The sequence below is a fragment of the Triticum urartu genome, chromosome 5, assembly GCF_003073215.2.
Source record: "Triticum urartu cultivar G1812 chromosome 5, Tu2.1, whole genome shotgun sequence".
NCBI classification, from domain to species: Eukaryota; Viridiplantae; Streptophyta; class Magnoliopsida; order Poales; family Poaceae; genus Triticum; species Triticum urartu.
Window position 1 is genome coordinate 645,682,030 of NC_053026.1, and position 23,413 is coordinate 645,705,442.

The following is a 23,413-nucleotide window of genomic DNA, read 5'->3' on the forward strand; positions in this document are numbered from 1 at the left end:
ACAAGTCAGGGGGGTCCACGAGGCAACGACCAGACAGGGGGGCGTACCCTAGGGGGGCGCCCTCCACCCTTGTGGAGGCCACTTGGCTCTTCTGTCCCAACTCTTTTGCGTCGGGGGCTTCTTCTGGTCCATACAATATCACCGTAAATTTTCAGCTCATTTCGACTCCATTTGATATTCCTTTTCTATGAAACTCGAAATCAGGAAAAACAGAAACTGGCACTGGGCTCTAGGTTAATAGGTTAGTCCCAAGAATCATATAAAATAGCATATAAATGCATATAAAACATCCAAGGTAGATAATAAAAATATCATGGAACAATAAAAATTATAGATACGTTGGAGACGTACCACACACGTTCAGCTCGGTGACGTCCTCCGCCTTCTTGATCCAGCAAGACAACGATGTAGTAGATGACTTCTGGCAGCACGACGGCATGGTGACGGTGATGGTGAATTGATCTCCGCAGGGCTTGGCCAAAGCTCTACGAAAATATGACCGGGGGTGTAAATGGTGGAGGGGGTCGCCGCACATGGCTAGGCAATTGTGTGTTGTGTGCTAGGCGACCCAAGTAGGAGGGATCCTACTTGGGGTCCCCCCCCAAGCCACGCACCCCTTTCCTTATTTGTAGTGCGGGGAAAGGCAGTGGAGGGTGGCCCCTTCATTTCTCCCATGAAAGGGAAAGGTAGGAGGGGCTAGCCCTCCCCCTTTTCCTTCCCTAGGGCTAGCCAAACAAGGGAGGGCGCGCACGAGCCCCTTTCTGGGCTGGTTTGTCCCCTCATTTGGCCCATAAGGCCCATAACTTGTCAGGGGGGGGGGGGTGCCCGGAACCCCTTCCGGTGATCCGATTCCTTCCCGGTACGTCCCGAAACACTTGCAGTGTCTAAACACCATCGTCCTATATATGAATCTTTACCTCTCGACCATTTCGAGACTTCTCGTCATGTCCATGATCTCATCTAGGACTCTAAACAACATTTGGTCACCAAAACAAATAACTCATATAACACTCTATCGTCAATGAACGTTAAGCGTGCGGACCCTGCGGGTTCGAGAACTATGTAGACCTGACCGAGACACCTCTCCGGTCAATAACCAATAGCTGAACCTGGATGCCCATGTTGGCCCTACATATTCTACGAAGATCTTTATCGGTCGAACCGTTATGACAACATACGTAATTCCCTTTGTCCATCGGTATGTTACTTGCCCAAGATTCAATCGTCGGTATCTTCATACCTAGTTCAATATCGTTACCGGCAAGTCTCTTTACTCGTTCCTTAACACATCACCTTGTGACTAACTCCTTTAGTCATTTTCTTGCAAGCTTATGATGTGTATTACCGAGAGGGCCCAGAGATACCTCTCCGATACTCGGAGTGACAAATCCTAATCTCGATCTATGCCAACTCAACAAACACCTCCGGAGATACTTGTAGAGCATCTTTATGATCACCAAGTTGTGTTGTGACATTTGATAGCACATAAGGTATTCCTCCGGTATCCGGGAATTGCATAATCTCATAGTCGAAGGAATATGTATTTGACATTAAGAAAGCAATAGCAATAAAAGTAAACGACCATTATGATAAGCTAACGGATGGGTCTTGTCCATCACATCATTCTCCTAATGATGTGATCCCGTTATCAAATGACAGCACATGTCTATGGTTAGGAAACCTTAACCATCTTTGATCAACGAGCGGTCTAGTAGAGGCTTACTTGGGACACCGTATTTGTTTATGTATTCACACATGTGTTTAAGTTTCCGATCAATACAATTCTATCATGAATAATGAACCTTTATCATGAATAAGGAATAAAATAACAACTTTATATTGCTTCTAGGGCATATTTCCTTCAGTCTCCAACTTGCACTAGAGTCAATAATCTAGTTAACATCACCATGTGGTTTAACACCCATAGTTCACATCGCTATGTGACCAACACGCAAAGAGTTTACTAGAGTCAATAATCTAGTTCACATCGCCATGTGATTAACATCCCAAGAGTACTAAGATGTGATCATGTTTTGCTTGTGAGAGAGGTTTAGTCAATGGTTCTATCGCATTAGGATCCGTATGTATTTTGCAAATTTCTATGTCTACAATGCTCTGCATGGAGCTACTCTAACTAATTGCTTCGACTTTTAATATGCATGGAGTCATCCGGATTGGTGTAAAATCTTACATCGACGTAACTCTTTACGACGAACTCTTTATCACCTCCATAACTAAGAAACATTTCCTTAGTCCTCTTTAGGTACCTAAGGATAATTTTGACCATTGTCCAGTGGTCCACTCCTGGATAACTATCGTAGCCCCTTGCCAAACTCATGCAAAGGCACACAACAGGTCTGGTACACAACATGGCATACTTTCTCTGTACCTAATATTAAAGGACGAAGCCTTTCATTGTTCTTCATACGTCGTCTCTTTATGTCCATTGATTTCATGTAAACAATAAATATTAATGGTTGATATTCCATAATCTCTTTGCATGCTAGGAAAAAAATTCGTCCCCCTTGGTCCAATCTTCCTCCTACTAATCCCACCTCACCTTCATGGTTCAAACCAACGTATCCAGATCGAGAACGAATGCAGCATCGAAGTCCTCTCACCCTTAAACAAACACCCGTCCGTGCATAAAATAAAGCTACTTGCCCAGCCTACACACACCTACGAGATGGTCAACATCGAGGACCTCCACGGCGGCAACGAGACAATGAAGGCCGAGCCCGACGAGTGCAACATTTACGTGGTCGTGTGCTGCGCGGCACTTGAGAACCCGATTCCAATTCTTACTGAAGCCCGGGGTAACTGAAGGCATCAGCGTTAAGCACGTCCATGTCATCCCGGCGGCCGTCAACTCCTTCACGGATGAGTGTGTGCCTGGGCCGCCTAGCGCAGCCGCACCCTAGCCTTCCTCACCATCAAGAACGGCTCCTGCCATGCGAGACTCTAGATCATCATCGATGCAGCTCACGTCGCCCACCCGCTGCTCACGCCCCTCGATGCCACGGGCACGGAGGCTACCGCTGGCTACCCGGAGTAACTCACTGGCTTTTTATTTCTTCCCCGATTGGATCGCTTATTTCGTGCCTCTCCCAACCCATGGACATCGTCTTCCCTGTCGTGCAGCGCGCATGGCATCTCTACTCTAGGTCGTCCTCCACGAGCTGACATTCCATCCAAATCACGCAGCACCTGATGTCTGCGGCCGAGATTCTGCTCCACGCGGCATCAAGATGGGTACGAGCTCATCTCTGGGATGCTGGCCTGGCACAACGCACGACGTGCTCAATTTTACGTGCATGAGAATGAAGGACGACCAGTAGTCGTGCCATGCGGGGTGCTCCCCGAAGTTCCTGGTGGAGCAGGTCAGGGCCGCGGCGCGGATGGAGTGGGTGGAGGTCACCGGCAAGAACGCGTAGGAACGGTACGATGAGTAGTCGTTCGCCCATGTGGCCGCCACCACGAAAGCCGTTGGGTTGTGCGTGTGCACATACATGCACATGAACTGGAACTGTTCAACAAAGAAAACTTGGTGTCGGTTCGTTTTGATGGCCGCTGCGAGAACGGCGCTGCCGAGGTATGAGTATGATAGTAGGCACTCAGATTTGTACGTCGTGGTCATTGACGCTGCCAATCTGACTCCGCTTCAGATCGTATGTTTGTGTATACACACACATGTGGTACGTGCGTGGGGAAGGGATCTGTACTGGATGCCAAGAGCTAGAGCTCATTCAAGCTGGAGTACGTGCTCGGTTCGTCTGGTGTTCTTATGCTCTCCTCTTTTCTTTTGTTCTTGTGGAAGTTTTTCTATTTGTTGTATTATGCATTTTCCCATGGATAATGAAGTGTTATGTGGGTGGGGTGATTGACCTAAAAATTATAGTATTAACTGAAAAGATTACGTAATACACCCACCAAAGTAGTATGTTAATTTGCTTCGATGGGCAATGTAAGACCACATATGCCTCTGGTTTAGCTTTTAGGAAAACAAGTTTACCAAAGTACAATGAACCTTTAGGATACACCAGATGTCAATGATATTGTTGTTTTGGGGGCGGGTGATGTATTTACATGGTAATTCGTGACAAGATTGAGGTTATTTTGAAAGTTCTTTTTTTAGAATGGGTTATTTTCAAATTTGTATGGCTGGTTTGAGATGAAAAGTATAAACATGATTGTTCTGACTTATTTTTCATGATGGAGGAGTGTGAGCTCGTATTGGTTGTTCCATTTTTGAGGTAGTTGATAGCGGCTACATTGAAGATTGCACTCCGTTACAATTGCAAGCCGTTTAAGCAATTCTTTGTTTTTTTTTGTATCCTTCTGAAATTTTCTAACTCCTATGTAATATAAATATTCATGGGTAGCTTTGGGTGTTAATTTATTAAATACCATAATGGTTCAGTGATAGATGTGTCATATTGTATCCTAGCTCATTTTCTCGGGATTGACCGTGTTTAAACAATTGTCATCATTTGAACATCAGGGCCACCGCCAGCAAGGACGGGAAGCAGGATAAGCAGTAATACAAGTGGAACATTGTGTTCGAATAGAAGACCTGGACTGGGGGTTTTGAGTCTTGCTTATATTAGGATAAGAGTGTGTGACTCTTTTTTCTCCCGTTGCAACGCACGGGCATGTTTGCTAGTAGAACCTATGGCTGAGGCATAGAGAATGACTTTCATTCTCTCTCTGTCTTCTGCCGTGATCGGGCTGTGAGTCTTACTCAACTTCACCCCTCATAACTCAGGCAAGAACCCTTTCTTTGAATGATCCATTTTTGAACTTCTTAAAAACTTTATCAAGGTTTGTGCTTTGTGAAAGTCTATTAAGCGTCTCAATCTATCCCTATAGATCTTGATGCCCAATATATAAGCAGCTACACCGAGGTCTTTTGTTGAAAAATTCTTATTCAAGTATCCTTTCATGCTATCCAAAAATTCTATATCATTTCTAATTAATAATATATCATCCACATATAATATCAGAAATGCTACAGAGCTCCCACTCACTTTCCTGTCAATACAGGCTTCATCACAAGTCTGTATAAAACCATATTCTTTGATCACCTCATCAAAGCATATATTGCAACTCCGGGATGCTTCACCAGTCCATAGATGGATCACTGAAACTTGCACACTTTGTTAGCACTTTTAGGATCGACAAAATCTTCTGGTTGCATCATATACAACTCTTCTTTTAAGAAATCCATTAAGGAATGCATTTCTGACGTCCATTTTCCAAATTTTATAATTATAAAATGCGGCAATTGCTAACATGATTCGGACTGACTTAAGCATCGCTATGGGTGAGAAGGTCTCATCATAGTCAACCCCTTGAACTTGTCGAAAACCTTTCGTGACAAGTCGAGCTTTGTAGATGGTCATTACCATCAGCGTCTATCTTCTTCTTGAAGATCCATTTCTTCTGAATGGCTTGCATATCATCGGCCAAGTCCACCAAAGTCCACACTTTGTTCTCACACATGGATACTATCTCAGATTTCATGGCCTCAAGCCATCTATCAGAATTTGGGCTCATCATAGCTTCTCCATATTCGTAGGATCTCCATTGTCTAGTAAAATAACTTCTAGAAAAAGATTACCGTACCAATCTGGTGCAGAATGTGCTCTGCTCGACCGACGAGGTCTAGTAGTAACTTGATCTGAAGTTTCATGATCATCATCATTAGCTTCCCCTCTAGTTGGTGTAGGCATCACGGGAACGGATTTCTCTGACGTGCTACTTTCCAAATTGAGAGAAGGTACAATTACCTCATCAAATTCTACTTTCCTCCCACTCACTTCTTTCTAGAGAAACTCCTCTAGAAAGGATCCATTATTGGCAACAAAGATCTTGCCTTCAGATCTGTGGTAGAAGGTGTACCCAATTGTTTCCTTAGGGTATCCTATGAAGACGTACTTCTCTGATTTGGATTCGAGCTTATCAGGCTGAAGCCCATTTACATAAGTGCCGCAACCCGAAACTTTAAGAAACGACAACTTAGGTTTCTTGCCAAACCATAGTTCATACGGTGTCGTCTCAACGGATTTAGACGGTGCCCTATTTAACGTGAATGTGGCTGTCTCTAATGTGTAACCCCAAAATGATAGTGGTAAATTGGTAAGAGACATCATAGAACGCACCAAATCCAATAAAGTACGGTTACGACATTTGGATACACCATTACGATGTGGTGTTCCAAGTGGCGTGACTTCTGAAACAATTCCACATTGTTTTAAATGAAGGCCAAACTCGTAACTCAAATATTCGCCTCCACGATCAGATCATATAAACTTTATTTTCTTGTCATGATAAATATCCTCTTCACTCTTAAAGTCTTTGAACTTTTCAAATGTTTCAGAGTTGTGTTTCCTCAAGTAGATATAGCCATAGCTACTCAAATCATCTGTGAAGGTCAGAAAATAATGATACCTACCGCGTGCTTCAACACACATCGGACCGCATACATCGGTATGTATTATTTCCAATAAGTCATTAGCTCGCTCCATTGTTCCAAAGAATGGAGTTTTAACCATCTTTCCCATGAGGCATGCTTCGCAAGTATCAAATGATTCATAATCAAGTGATTCCAAAATTCCATCTGCATGGAGTTTCTTCATGTTCTTTACACCAATATGACATAAACGGTAGTGCCACAAGTATGTTGCACTATCATTATCAACTTTGCATCTTTTGGCATCAATATTATGAATATGTGTATCACTACGATCGAGATTCAATAAACCATTCACATTGGGTGTATGACCATAGAAACTTTTATTCATGTAAACAGAACAACAATTATTATCTAACTTAAATGAATAAATGTATTGTAATAAACATGATCTAATCATCTTGATGGTCAACGCAAACACCAAATAACATTTATTTAGGTTCAACACTAATCCCAAAGGTAGAGGGAGTGTGCGATGGTGATCACATTAACCTTGGAATCATTTCCAACACACATCGTCACCTCACTTTTAACTATTCTCTGTAACTCCTGTTTCGAGTTACTAATTTTAGCAACATAACCGGTATCAAATACCTAGGGGTTACTACAAACACTAGTAAAATGCACATTAATAAGATGTATATCAAATATACCTTTGTTCACTTTGCCATCCTTCTTATCAGCCAAGTATTTGGGGCAGTTCCGCTTCCAGTGACGAGTCCCTTTGCGGTAGAAGCACTCAGTTTCAGGGTTGAGTCCAGCTTTGGGCTTCTTCCTGGGAGTGGCAACTTGCTTTCCATTCTTCTTGAATTTCCATTTCTTTCCTTGCTGTTTTTCTTGAAACTAGTGGTCATGTTAACCATCAATACTTGATGCTCCTTCTTGATTTCTACCATCGCCGATTTCAGCATCGCGAAGAGTTGGGGCATCATTTTCGTCATCCCTTGCGTATTATAGTTCATCACGAAGTTCTAGTAGCTTGGTGATAGTGAATAGAGAACTTTGCCAATCACTATATTATCTGGAAGATTAACTCCCACTTGATTCAAGCGATTGTAGTACCCAAACATTCTGAGCACATGCTCACTGGTTGAGCTATTCTCCTCCATCTTGTAGGCAAAGTACTTTCCATGGGTTGATGACCCACAAATGTAGGGGATATATCGTAGCCTTTTCGATAAGTAAGAGTGTCGAACCCAACGAGGAGCAGAAGGAAATGATAAGCGGTTTTCAGCAAGGTATTCTCTGCAAGCACTGAAATAATCAGTAACAGATAGTTTTTTGATAAGGTAATTTGTAATGAGTAGCAGGTAATAAAAGTGAACAAGGTGCAGCAAGATGGCCCAATCCTTTTTGTAGCAAAGTACAAGCCTGGACAAACTCTTATATAAAGGAAAGCGCTCCCGAGGACACATGGGAATTATCATCAAGCTAGTTTTCTTCACGCTCATATGACTCGCGTTCGGTACTTTGATAATTTGATATGTGGGTGGACCGGTGCTTGGACAAGAATCCCACTTATGATTAACCCCTATTGCAAGCATCCGCAACTACAAAAGAAGTATTAAGGTAAACCTAACCATAGCATGAAACAAATGGATCCAAATCAGCCCCTGGCGAAGGAACTCATAAACTAGGGTATAAGCTTCTGTCACTCTAGCAACCCATCATCTACTTATTACTTCCCAATGCCCTCCTCTAGGACCAAACAATGGTGAAGTGTCATGTAGTCGACATTCACATGACACCACTAGAGGAAAGACAACATACATCTCATCAAAATATCGAACGAATACCAAATTCACATGACTACTTATAGCAAGACTTCTCCCATGTGGAATAAACGTAACTACTCACAAATCATATTCATGTTCATAATCAGAGGGGTATTAATATGCATAAAGTATCTAAGCATGTGATCTTCAACCGAATAAACCAACTAGCATCAACTAAAAGGAGTAATCAACACTACTAGAAACCCACAGGTACCAATCTGAGGCTTTGGGAGAAAGATTGGATACAAGAGATGAACTAGGGTTTGGGATGAGATGGTCCTGATGAAGATGTTGATGGAGATTGACCCCCTCCCGATGAGAGTATCGTTGGTGATGACGTCGGTGACGATTTCCCCCTCCCGGAGGGAAGTTTCCCGGCAGAACAGCTCCGCCGGAGCCCTAGAATGGTTCTGCCAAGGTTCCGCCTCGTGGCGGCGGAGTTTCTTCCCAAAAGCTTGCTTATGATATTTTTCCTCGATGAAAGACTCCATATAGCCAAAGATGGGCATCAGAGGGCTGTCAGGGATCCCACGAGGCAGGGGGCTCTTCCAGGGGGGTAGGGCGCGCCCCCCACCCTCATGGACGGTGGGTGGCCCCCTTGTGGTACTTCGTTCGCCCGATATTTTATATATATATCTTGAAACGTGCTCCCGTGAAGTTTCACGACTTTTGGAGATGTGCAGAATAGGTCTCTAATATTTGCTCCTTTTCCAGCCCAGAATTCCAGCTACCGGCATTCCCCCTCTTCATGTAAACCTTGTAAAATAAGAGAGAATAGGCATAAGTATTGTGACATAATGTGTAATAACAACCCATAATGCAATAAATATCGATGTAAAAGCATGATGCAAAATGGACGCATCAACTCCCCCAAGCTTAGACCTCGCTTGTCCTCAAGCGAAAGCCGAAATCGAAAAATATGTCCACATGTTTAGAGATAGAGGTGTCGATAAAATAAAATATGGACATGAGGGCATCATGATCATTCTTATAACAGCAACATATATATATATATCGTCATATGATTTCTTATGCTAAAGTAACAATTCATTCACAGTTTCAAGTATGAATCATAAACTTCATTGAAAACTAACAAACTATAATCTCAGTCATTAAAGCAATTACAATTTATCATAACATCGGAAAGAGTCAACATAAGAGCTTTTCAGCAAGTCCACATACTCAACTATCATTTAGTCTTTCACAATTGCTAACACTCACGCAATACTTATGGGTATGAAGTTTTAGTCGGACACAAAGAAAGATAGGGGCTTATAGTTTTGCCTCCCAACCTTTTACCTCAAGGGTAATGTCAACAATAATAGTTCATGAAACCTTACATCCTGTTAGTTATATATATCAGGATCTTTCCAACACATTGTGCTTGCCAAAGGATAAAATGTAAAAAAAAGAAAGGTGAAGATCACCATGACTCTTATCTAAGTATAAGACAAGAATAAAAGATAGGCCCTTCGCAGAGGGAAGCAGAGGTTGTCATGTGCTTTTATGGTTGGATGCACAAAATCTTAATGCAAAAGAATGTCACTTTATATTGCCACTTGTGACAAGGACCTTTATTATGCAGGCCGTCGCTTTTATTTTTTCCACATCACAAGATCGTATAAAGTTTATTTTCTCCGCACTAATAAATCCTACATATTTAGAGAGCAATTTTTATTGCTTGCAATGATGACAACTTACTTGAAGGATCTTACTCAATCCATAGGTAGATATGGTGGACTCTCATGGCAAAACTATGTTTAAGGATATTTGGAAGCACAAGTAGTATCTCTACTTGGTGCAAAGAATTTGGCTAGCATGAGAGGGAAAGGCAAGCTCAACATGTTGGATGATCCATGACAATATAATTTATCTCAGATGTAAGAAAACATAACCGATTACGTTGTCTTCCTTGTCCAATATCAACTCTTTAGCATGTCATATTTTAATGAGTGCTCACAATCATAAAAGATGTCCAAGATAGTATATTTATATGTGAAAACCTCTCTTTCTTTATTACTTCCTATTAATTTCAACGATGACCAAGACTATGCTTGTCAACTCTCAACAATTTTTATTCATCATACTCTTTACATGTGAAGTCATTACTCTCCATAAGATCCATATGGTCTCTTTATTTCTTTTTTGTTCGTTCTCTTTTATTTTATTCTCTCAAGATCATAGCAAGATAATAAAGCCCTTGACTCAACACTAATCTTTATTATATATAGCTCACGGACTCGATTACATAGAAGGATCATCAAGAAAAACTCAAAATTAGATCATACTAAAACTTTATTCTACCAGATCAAGATATTACCAAAAGGATCGAGCTAAGAAAAACGGTAAAGATAAAAGTGTGATGGTGATACGATACCGGGGCACTCCCCCAAGCTTGGCAGTTGCCAAGGGAAGTGCCCATACTCGATACTCAGTTCTTCTTTGTTGGTGAAGAAGGTGTTTGTGATGATGGATAGTCGCACATCGAGCGTAGGAGGTCCTCCAATTTGCGGATAATGCCCTTGAGTGTGATGATATTATCCTTCAACAAAATATTTTCACTCGTGACATACTTGTTTTAAATGCGAGCTAACTCAATCATCTTGAAAGCTTCAATCTCCGTTGGGGTAAAGAGATTGTGATGAGGTTGAAGGATGTCTTCTTCTACTATTGTCAGAACTTGATCCCCCATGGCCTTCGTGATCCCATCATCCTTGTTGATCTCTCCGGGCTCTTCTCTCTTCAGCTCTATCTTCATTAGCCAAGCATCATTGCCCTCATTGTTGGAGGAGGAGGGAGACGACATGATGCCTGGCCTTGACAACCCTGGCAGAAAACAGCTCGAAACAAAAATAGGAGATATTTGCGTGGTACGGTGGTCAAAACCTTCGGGAGATTACATAATGAATTTTTACCGACCAAAAGAAGTATTGTTCAAGACAATGGAGTCCGGAGAGCACACGAGGTGCCCACGAGGTAGGGGGCGCGCCCTCCACCCTCGTGGACGCCTCGTGTTCTTCCCGGTCTGCTTCTTATTGTCGTATTTTCTTAAATATTACAAAAACAGAGAAAAATTGCTATTAGAACTGTTTTGGAGTCAGTTTACTTACCGTACCTCATACCTCTTCCTTTTTGGAGTCTGGAACGTTCTAGAAAGTGTCCCTTATGTATTCCTCCGGGGTTACGGTTTCAGTAACATTAGTTTCAACATTTATAGGACTACCTGAGATATAATGTTTGATTCTTTGACCATTCACCACCCTCGGATTTGTGCCTTCGAAGCTGTTGATTTTTATGGCACCGGAACGATAGACCTCCACGATAACGTAAGGACCTTCCCATTTAGATAGAAGTTTTCCTGCAAAAAATCTTAAACGAGAGTTGTATAACAATACATAGTAACCTACATTAAACTCATGTTTTTGTATCCTTTTTTCATGCCATCTTTTAACTTTTTCTTTAAACAGTTTAGCATTCTCGTAGGCCTGGGTTCTCCATTCATCAAGTTAGCTAATGTCAAAAAGCCTCTTCTCACCGGCAAGTTTGAAATCATAATTGAGCTCTTTAATGGACCAATATGCCTTATGTTCTAGTTCAAGAGGTAAGTGGCATGCCTTTCCATAAACCATTTTATACGGAGACATACCCATAGGATTTTTGTATCTAGTTCTATAGGCCCATAATGCATCATCAAGTTTCTTGGACCAATTCTTTCTAGATCTATTAACAGTCTTTTGCAAAATTAATTTAAGCTCTCTATTACTCAACTCTACTTGACCACTAGATTGTGGATGATACGGAGATGCAATTCTATGATTAACATCATACTTAGCAAGCATTTTACGAAAGGCACCATGAATAAAATGTGAACCACCATCAGTCATTAAGTATCTAGGGACTCCAAACATCGGAAAAATAACTTCTTTAAGCATATTAATAGAGGTGTTATGATCAGCAGTACTAGTTGGAATAGCTTCTACCCACTCAGTAACGTAATCAACATCAACTAAAATATGTGTGTACCCATTAGAGGAAGGAAACAATCCCATATAATCAAAGCCACAAACATCAAATGGTTCAATAACAAGTGAATAATTCATAGGAATTTCTTGACATCTACTAATATTACCAATTCTTTGACATTCATCACAAGACAAAACAAACTTACGGGCATCCTTGAAGAGAGTAGGCCAATAAAAACCGGATCGCAATACCTTATGTGCAGTTCTATCTCCAGCGTGGTGTCCTCCATAAGCCTCGGAGTGACACTTGCGTAGGATCTGTTCCTGTTCATGCTCAGGTACACAACGTCTAATAACACCATCTACTACTTCTTTATAAAGGTGTGGGTCATCCCAGAAGTAATGTATTAAATCATAGAAGAAAATTTTCCTTTGTTGGTATGTGAAACTAGGTGGTATAAATTTAGCAACAATATAATTAGCATAATCAGCATACCATGGAGCACTACGAGAAGCATTTATCACAGCTAATTGTTCATTAGGAAAGCTATCATCAATAGGTAGTGGGTCATCAAGAACATTCTCTAACCTAGACAAGTTGTCTGCAACGAGGTTCTCAGCTCCCTTTCTATCAATAAATGCAAATCAAATTCTTGTAGCAAGAGAACCCATCTAATAAGTCTAGGTTTAGCATCTTTCTTTTCCATAAGATATTTAATAGCAGCATGATCAGTGTGAATAGTTACTTTAGAATCGACAATATAAGGTCTGAACCTATCACAAGCAAACACAAATGCTAAAAATTGTCTTTCAGTAGTAGCATAATTTCTTTGAGCACTGTCTACAGTTTTACTGGCATATTGAATAACATTTAATTTCTCATCAACTCTTTGTCCTAGAACAACCCCTACAACATAATCACGAGCATCACACATGATTTCAGATGGTAAATTCCAATCAGGAGGCTGAACAATAGGTGTAGAAATCAAAGCTTTCTTAAGTATTTCAAATGCCTCTACACAGTCATCATCAAAAACACAAGGAACATCTTTTTGTAAGAGATTAGTCAAAGGCCTAGAAATTTTAGAGAAGACCTTAATGAACCTCCTATAAAAACCGGCATGACCAAGGAAACTTCTTATACCTTTAATGTCCTTAGGACACGACATCTTTTCAATAGCATCAACTTTAGCTTTATCGACTTCAATACCTCTTTCAGAAATTTTATGCCCCAAGAAAATACCTTCATTAACCATAAAGTGGCACTTCTCCCAATTGAAGACAAGATTAGTTTCTTCACATCTCTGCAAAACTCGATCAAGGATGCTTAAGCAATCATCAAAAGAAGTTCCATATATAGAAAAATCATCTATGAATACCTCAACAATCTTTTCGCAAAAGTCAGAGAATATAGCAGTCATACATCTTTGAAATGTAGCAGGTGCATTGCATAAACCAAAAGGCATACGTCTATAAGCAAAGGTACCGAAAGGGCAAGTAAAAGTGGTCTTTTCTTCATCCTCTTTTGACACAGGTATTTGAGAGAAACCAGAATAACCATCTAGAAAGCAAAAATGTGTATGTTTGGATAATCTTTCTAGCATTTGATCAATAAAAGGTAAAGGGTAATGATCCTTTTTAGTAGATTTATTTAATTTGCGGAAATCAATTACCATTCTATAACCTGTAACAATTCTTTGTGGGATCAATTCATCTTTATCATTAGGAACAACAGTAATACCTCCCTTCTTAGGGACATAATGGATAGGACTTACCCATTGACTATCAACAACGGGATAAATTATACCTGCCTCCAGAAGATTTAGTATTTCTTTTCTTACCGCTTCTTTCATCTTAGAATTTAACCGTCGTTGGTGATCGACAACCAGTTTCGTGTCTTTCTCCAATTTTATTTTGTGCTGGCATAGAGTGGGACTAATGCGCATAAGATCATCAAGAGTATATCCAATAGCAGTACGGTGCTTCTTCAGAGTTTTCAATCATTTCTTTTCTTCATGCACTGAAAGGTTAGCACTAATAATAACAGGATATATCTCTGTCTCATCAAGATAAGCATATTTAAGAGTATCAGGTAAAGGTTTAAGCTCAAACACGGGTCACCCTTGGGTGGAGGAGGATCCCCTAGAATTTCAACAGGCAAGTTGTGTTTCAGAATAGGTCCCTGTTTAAAGAATACTTCATCTATTTCCCTTCTTTCATTCATAAACATATCAATTTCATGGTCTAGCAGATACCGTTCTAAAGGATCACTAGGAGGCAAGACCAATAATTTCATCTTTACTAGGCAATTCTTTATCATGAGGTTGTCTACGAAATTTAGAGAAATTAAATTTATGAGACATATCCCCTAAACCAATAGAAACAATATCCTTATTGCAGTCTATCTTAGCATTAACAGTATTCAAGAAGGGTCTACCAAATATAATTGGACAAAAGTCATCTTGCGGGAACCAAGAACAAGAAAATCAGCAGGATATTTAAATTTCCCACACAAGACATCAACATCTCTAACAATCCCAACCGGTGAAATATTATCTCTATTGGCAAGCTTAATTGTAACATCAATTTCCTCTATCTCAGCAGGTGCAATATCATGCATAATTTCTTTATATAAGGAATGAGGTATTGCACTTGCACTAGCCCCCATATCACATAAGCCATGATAGCAATGATCTCCTATTTTAACAGAAATAAGAGGCATGCCTACAACAAGTCTATGTTTATTTTTAGTATCGCATCTAGCAATTCTAGCAGCTTCACCACAGAAGTAAATAACATGCCCATCAATATTATCGGCCAAGAGATCTTTAACCATAGCAACACTAGGTTCAACTTTAATTTGCTTAGAGGGTGTAGGTGTTCTAGTATTAATCTTACGAACAACAGTTGAAGCTTTAGCATGATCCTTTATTCTAATAGGGAAAGGTGATTTCTTAATATAAGCAGTAGGAGCAACAGAATCATTATAAGTGATAGTCTTTTCTTCAACTTTAATAGGTGAAACTACTTCACCTTAGGGAGATCAACTTCAATGGGAGGATTATATTTAAACCACTTCTCCTTAGGGAGATCAACATGAGTAGAAAAGGATTCACAGAAAGAAGCTACTATCTCAGAGTCAAGTCCATATTTAGTGCTAAATTCACAGAAAGCATCGGTATCCATAAAAGATTTAACACAATCAAACTTAGGTGTTATACCTGACTCCTTACCTTCATCAAGATCCCAATATTCAGAGTTGCGTTTAATTCTTTCCAATAAATCCCATTTGAATTCAATATTCTTCATCATAAAAGAGCCAGTACAAGAAGTATCGAGCATGGAGCGATTATCGAGAGAAAGCCGAGCATAAATTTTTTGAATAATAATTTCTCTTGAGAGCTCGTGATTGGGGCATGAATATAACATTGACTTAAGCCTCCCCCAAGCTTGAGCGATGCTTTCTCCTTCACGAGGCCAAAATTTATATATATATATATAATTACGATCACGATGAACAAGATGCATAGGATAAAACTTCTCACGAAATTCCAATTTCAATCGGTTGTAGTTCCATGATCCCATATCATCACATAGCCTAAACCATGTCAATGCCTTTCCCTTAAAAGATAAAGGGAAGTCCTTCTTATTGATAACATCCTCAGGCATACCTGCAAGCTTAAATAATCCACAAACTTCAGCCACATAGATTAGGTGCAAATCGGGGTATAATGTTCCATCACCTGTGAAAGGATTAGATAGCAGTTTCTCTATCATGCCCGAAGGAATTTCAAAGTAAACATTTTCAGTAGGTTTAGTAGGTTGAGGAGCAACTCTTTGCTCTACTGGTCGGGGTGAAGATACCCCGAACAAGCCCCTCAAAGGATTATGTTCCATAGTAACAAGTGATAGTAAATTACAGCACACTATATAAATTTTTCCTTACCAAATTACACCTACCAAAGGAGCTTCACTCCCCGGAAATGGCACCAAAAAAGAGTCTTGATGACCCACAAGTGCAGGGGATCTATCGTAGCCTTTTCAATAAGTAAGAGTGTCAAACCCAACGAGGAGCAGAAGGAAATGATAAGCGGTTTTCAGCAAGGTATTCTCTGCAAGCACTGAAATTATCGGTAACACATAGTTTTGTGATAAGGTAATTTGTAACGAGTAGCAGGTAATAATAGTAAATAAGGTGCAGCAAGATGGCCCAATCCTTTTTTTAGCAAAGTACAAGACTAGACAAACTACTATATAAAGGAAAGCGCTCCCGAGGACACATGGGAATTATCGTCAAGCTATTTTTCATCACGCTCATATGACTGGCATTGGTACTTTGATAATTTGATATGTGGGTGGATCGGTGCTTGGACAAGCATCCCACTTATGATTAACCCCTATTGCAAGCATCCGCAACTACAAAAGAAGTATTAAGGTAAACCTAACGATTGCATGAAACAAATGGATCCAAATCAGTCCCTTACGAAGCAACTCATAAAGTAGGATTTAAGCTTCTGTCACTCTAGCAACCCATCATCTACTTATTACTTGCCAATGCCCTCCTCTAGGACCCAAACAATGGTGAAGTGTCATGTAGTTAATGTTCACATGACACCACAAGAGGAAAGGCAACATACATCTCATCAAAATATCGAACAAATACCAAATTCACATGAATACTTATAGCAAGACTACTCACAAATCATATTCATATTCATGTCCTCAGGAACAAACATAACTACTCACAAATCATATTCATGTTCATAATCAGAGGGGTATTAATATGCATAAAGGATCTGAACATATGATCTTCCACCAAAGTAACCAACTAGCTTCAACTACAAGGAGCAATCTACACTACTAGCAACCCACATGTACCAATCTGAAGCTTTGGGACAAAGAATGGATACAAGAGATGAACTAGGGTTTGGGATGAGATGGTGATGATGAAGATGTTGATGGAAATTGACCCCCTCCCGTTGAGAGGATCGATGGTGATGACGTCGGTGACGATTTCCCCCTCCCGGAGGGAAGTTCCCCTGGCAGAACAGCTCCGCCGGAGCACTAGATTGGTTCCGCCTCATGGCGGTGGAGTTTCTTCCAGGAAGCTTGCTTATGATTTTTTCCTCGACGAAATACTCCATATAGCCAAATATGGGTATCAGAGGGCTGCCAGGGGGCCCACGAGGTAGGGGGCGTGCCCAGGGGGGAGGGCGCGCCCCCCACCCTCATGGACGGTGGGTGGCCCCCCTCTAGTACTTCTTTCGCCCAATATTTTTTATATATTCTGAAACATGCTCCCGTGAAGTTTTAAGACTTTTGGAGATGTGCAGAATAGGTCTCTAATATTTGCTCCTTATCCAGCCCAGAATTCCAGCTGACGGCATTCCCCCTCTTCATGTAAAAACCTTGTAAAATAAGAGAGAATAGGCATAAGTATTGTGACATAATGTGTACTAACAGCCCATAATGCAATAAATATCGATATAAATGCATGATGCAAAATGGACTTATCATAGGTCTCATACCTCTCGACACGGGCATGTATCTAAAATACCAATTTTCACCTCTTGGAACATCTCATATGCTTCGTGGCGTTTAAAATGTTTTTGAAGTCCCAGTTCTATGCCATAAAGCATGGCCCACTAAACTATCAGGTAGTTGATACGTCTCGAACGTATCTATAATTTTTGATTACTCCATGCTATATTATTTACTATTTTGGACTATATTGGGCTTTATTTTCCACTTTCATATTATTTTTTGGACTAACCTATGAACCGGAGGCCCAGCCCAGAATTGCTGTTTTTGCCTATTTAAGTGTTTCGGATAAACGGAATATCAAGCGGAGTCCAAACGGAATAAAATCTTCGGGAACATGATTTTCTCACCGAACGTGATCCAGGAGACTTGGACCCTGCTCCAAGGAACAAAAGAGGCGGTCACGAGGGTGGGGGGCACCCCCCCTATGGCGCGCCCCCCTGCCTCATGGGCCCCTCGTTGCTCTTCCGGCGTACTTCTTCCTCCTATATATACACATGTACCCCCAAACGATCAGAACAGGAGCCAAAAACCTAATTCCACCGCTGCAACTTTCTGTATCCACGAGATCCCATCTTGGGGCCTGTTCCGGAGCTCCGTCGGAAGAGGGCCGTCATCACGGAGGACTTCTACATCATCCTAGCCCCTCCGATGAAGTGTGAGTAGTTTACCTCAGACCTTCGGGTCCATAGTTAGTAGCTAGATGGCTTCTTCTCTCTCTTTGAATCTCAATACAAAGTTCTCCCCTCTCTTGTGGAGATCTATTCGATGTAATCTTCTTTTTGCGGTGTGTTTGTTGAGCCGATGAATTGTGGGTTTATGATCAAGTCTATCTATGAATAATATTTGAATCTTCTCTGAATTCTTTAATGTATGATTGGTTATCTTTGCAAGTCTCTTCGAATTATCCGTTTGGTTTGACCAACTAGATTGGTAGTTCTTGCCATGGGAGGAGTGCTTAGCTTTGGGTTCGATCTTGCGGTGTGCTTACCTAGTGACAGAAGGGGCAGCAAGCCACGTATTGTATCGTTGCCATCGAGGATAACAAGATGGGGTTTATTTCATATTGCATGAATTTATCTCTCTACATCATGTCATCTTGCTTAAGGCGTTACTCTGCTTTTAACTTAATACTCTAGATGCATGCTGGATAGCGGTCGATGAGTGGAGTAATAGTAGTAGATGCAGAATTGTTTCGATCTACTTGTCACGGATGTGATGCCTATATACATGATCACGCCTAGATATTCTCATAACTATACTCAATTCTGTCAATTGCTCAACAGTAATTTGTTCACCCACCGTAGAATACTTATGCTCTTGAGAGAAGCCACTAGTGAAACCTATGGCCCCCGGGTCTATTCTCATCATATCAATCTCCATCACTTTAATCTTGTTTTTCTTTTTACTTTTTATTTTGCATCTTTATACCAAAAATATTATATCTATCAGATCTCACTCTCGTAAGTGACCGTGAAGGGCTTGACAACCCCTAATGGCGTTGGTTGTGAGTAGCTATCGCTTTGTGCAGGTACGAGGGACTTGAGCGTGGGCTCCTACTGGATTGATACCTTGGTTCTCAAAAACTGAGAGAAATACTTACGCTACTCTACTGCATCATCCCTTCCTCTTCGGGGAAAACCAACACAAGCTCAAGACGTAGCAGTAGTCATCATATTTAGCTGACAAAACGTTTTCATAATGTCTGCATATGCTCCTGCAGCAGGTTTGTCACCTAGCAGTGCATCAAGCACATAACTCTTCTATGCAACAATGAGGATAATCCTTAGATCATGGACCCAGTCCGCATCATTGCTACTATCATCTTTCAGCTTAGTTTTGTCTAGGAACATATTGATACGTCTCCAATGTATCTATAATTTTTGACTGTTCCATGCTGTTATATTATCGTTATTGGATGTGTTATAATCATTTTATAATCATTTTAAAAGCCTGAACAAGATGGCGCCTCCCGCCTCTCACCCCCACCTAAACCCTAGACCCACCCACCGCCGGCGATCTCCACTTCCCTCCATGGGTTTTCGAATTTGATCCAGCCATCTTCTTTGGCATCTTCTCTTTCTTCTGGTGTCATCTCCATGGCTGTCCATGCGACCATCTCCCTGGGTTTGGACTTTTCCCCTGGGATTGACATGGCGAAAGCGATCTAGCATTCTTTCCATCATACAGTGCATCCCTCGGATCGATCTGGGCAATTCATCTTGGTGGTATCCTTTGCATGCCACACCTTTCGCCCAGATGAAGAGAATGTGGATCTGGCATTGGAATCTGCAATTGGTGGATATTGTTCTTCTCTCAAGGTATCTTGTCTACGTGATCAAGTTTTTGCCTTTCATGTTTCATGCAAAGAAGTGGGGTTTTTCATTTTGCATCAGCTCTCCTTTGTTTGCCCTCAATTCAAATGCTACTTTCATCTTTGGGGCCATGGAGGCCCTGATTGGAAAAAGGAGTTTCATTCTTGGCAAGTTGAATGCCAAGAAGAATGGACCTTGGTTAGTCCATCCAAGCGACGTGCACTTCTAGGCCTTGAGGCCATGAAACATGCACCGGCTAATCCTCCTTGCGTTCATCTGCGCATGCTACTAAGAAATCTCTACGTTTTGCTACCTTTTTGAATTATGATGCTTGCAAGGGTTATCTTTATCCGGCGACTGCTGAGGAGATCAATATTGTTACTTTAGATGCTGGTTATACAATTGATCCTCAGGAGCGTGCCGATCTCACTCGTGTTGATTTAGTTTCACCGCCGGTGTCTCCTCTGGTGACCTCGGCATTGAGGGTTTTGCAATCTCCGGATGTCACATTTTGATCGATTTCTCCCCGTGATCTTTTCCCCGAGTTCTCGGGATCGGGTACGTCAACAAGTTTGATTTTCTCCCGTGCAACTCATGTTGGGCATGGGATTCTTACCTCTCAACCCGCCTCGTTGGGCTCAGCCCAAAACCCGTTCGAGCAATCAGATGATGATTCTGATAAGGCAACTGATTTAAATCTGCAATATACGCCTGAGTTGCCTAAATCTTCTGCCATGTCTGAGGATATTTCTCCTAAATCACCGCAAGAATTAGCGCGTGACTTGCAAGGTCTTGATCACATTGTGGAGTAAATTGCAGCCAGTTTTTGGGATTGTTCAAACTGCCTTGGCATGGGTCATAGTTTGGTACGATGCACCAATAAGTTGAGATGCCGTAAATGTTTCTGGTTCGGTCACGTTAAAAAGGACTACATTTAGTCTCCTCCTTATATTAAACTCTGGGTACCCAAAACTGGAGCAACCCGCATCGAGCCTCGCACCATCAACAAACAGCTTGACGCTTCGAGCTCCATCATCTCCTCTGCCAACTCTGACAAATCTCTGCCAAAATTGCCAGACTCCTCTGCTTCTCCACCAAAACCACCAACATCATCTTCTCCAAGCAGTGGACCGCCCCAAGGATCATCACCACCTCCCCCAATGGCGGTGTATGAGCTTGATCCATGCCGATTTCTTCCGGCGGGCCACGACATCATCGACGGCGGGCTTTTCTGCGTCCCGAGGACATTCTACACGCCGGCTCAGGCTCCTCCCCAATGCCATGAATCCTTCATGGTTGGCATCGTGGAACCTCTCCCTCCACCTGAAGATATTGCTATTCGTCGGCAGTAGGTTCACGCCTTCATCACCAACCAGCTAGAGTTACCGGTACGATGTGCACAGACTTGGTTTCAAGGAGTAGGCCTGTATGTGATGCAAGATCCAGTTATCCGAGCTGCTTTAGTTGCTCACCCTACCTGGCCGCTCGAATTAGACCAGCATTGCAATGAGATGTTTGTTAGGTTTTATTAATCATGATGATGGTCAGGGTTACCGAACTCAGCAAGGGCATAGAACAGGCTGGTTGATGTTTGTTGGTGTACCTCTTGATTATTGCAATGAAGTTAACTTGTCTGAAGTTGTGGGTACTTTTGGTCAGTTCCATTACTGGAATCATCAAGATGATCGGCTTGTCCGCGCGCTAGTTTATGCTTCTTTCCCTGATGACCAATTGGTCCCAAGAGATGTGGTTTTCTGTCAGTTTGCAAACATTGGAGGAGCAATTGTTTCTTGGACTGCATTTGTCTCAATTCTGACTACTGAATTTGCGAAGCAACTTCCACCTGATGAAGATGTCATGTCGTTCGATGGAAATCCTCACCCGATGCCAGGCGAGCTTCAGCCGCTTGAGAACTTCTGGGTACTGCCACTGTACACTGCTTTCGGGTGGAATGATGTTCCACAGCCTGCTGCTCCAGATGAGCCCAACCAACCCAACCCACAAGATTTTCATGGCTAGGGCAATGAGGAGAATCTGAATGACATTGAGCAGGTGCAGCCATAGGTCCAGGAAGCAAACTCTATGGTTTTAAATCCTTCTATGGGCTCCAATGATTCTGGAGATGCTGTTGGCCAAGTTCAGCCTGTTGGTCAGTTTGATGGGCCTAACAATGTTGTGGTTCAGGAACCCATCTTAACTGATGAGCATATCCAGGATGCTGATCAACATATGCCTCAACCAGAGCAGCTTGTGGTTCAACCAGAACACCCAGTGGCCATGGAGGAACCACTGCATGACCAAGAGATGGTATTGCATGCAGATGATCTTGCTAATGAGAAGAACAATCTTGCAATTGTTCCATATAACCCAATTGTGATGCAACCTCCTCTACATGTTGGGCTCATGAGAATTGTTATGGGGTCAACATTACCTCCTGAGTTTATTTGGAGAAGATCATTTGAGTCTCTCATACCCACCTTTCTCACTGCTCATATCCCTAGGAACTTGCCTCCACCTGACAGGTTCTGTATGCACAAAAGAACTTGGTGTGGCTTTTGATCTACTAGTTTCTTTTGGTCCCTCAGCCCCACATGATACTGAGCCCTCTCAGCACATTGAAAGAAGGTTGTTTTTGGAGGACAGCAACAGTCAGAACTCTTTGCCAGGACCAGATGGTAGTGTCTCTCTTTCTGGGGATTTTTCTCAGACCAATGCCAACAAGAGTTTCACTTTCTCTACCACAACTATGCAGGACAAGAAACCACGTGCAAGAAAGTCCAAGGCGTCTATCGTTTAAGCAGTTTCAGACTTTTTGGATAGGAGCGTGACTAGAAGTGCAGCAATATCCCAAGGGTTCAAGCCTATCTCTCCTTTGTCACCTAAACCTAGGCCCCTCAGGCAGCCTAGAGCTAAGAAGTTGAAAGCTGACATTCAGAGCACCACTCCAAGCACTGAGGATCAGCTAGAGGAAGCAAGCACTGAAGGGCAAGTTCCACCTCCCACACCAATTGCTATGCTTCAGTAGATTGGAACAACACTTGGAATCCCTCCAGAGAAGATGATTATGGAGAAGCTTATGGCTTCTTCAGAAGTTGCCTGCCAGCCTTCAGTTCCTAATGATGATTAGACCTTTTTATTGTCATATAGGGAGGCATGTCCCTTGTCATGCCAGTTACCTGAAACTTGTTTCTCTTCTGCTTGCTACCTGCACTTTATCCTTGGATGCTACTTAAATATTAGGTTTTTGTTTCACTATTATGCAGTAAACTATTATATCTACCTCTACATTAATGTTTATTAATGAATTCATAACAAATAAGAGATTAGAGAGTGTTTTGTTGGAATGTG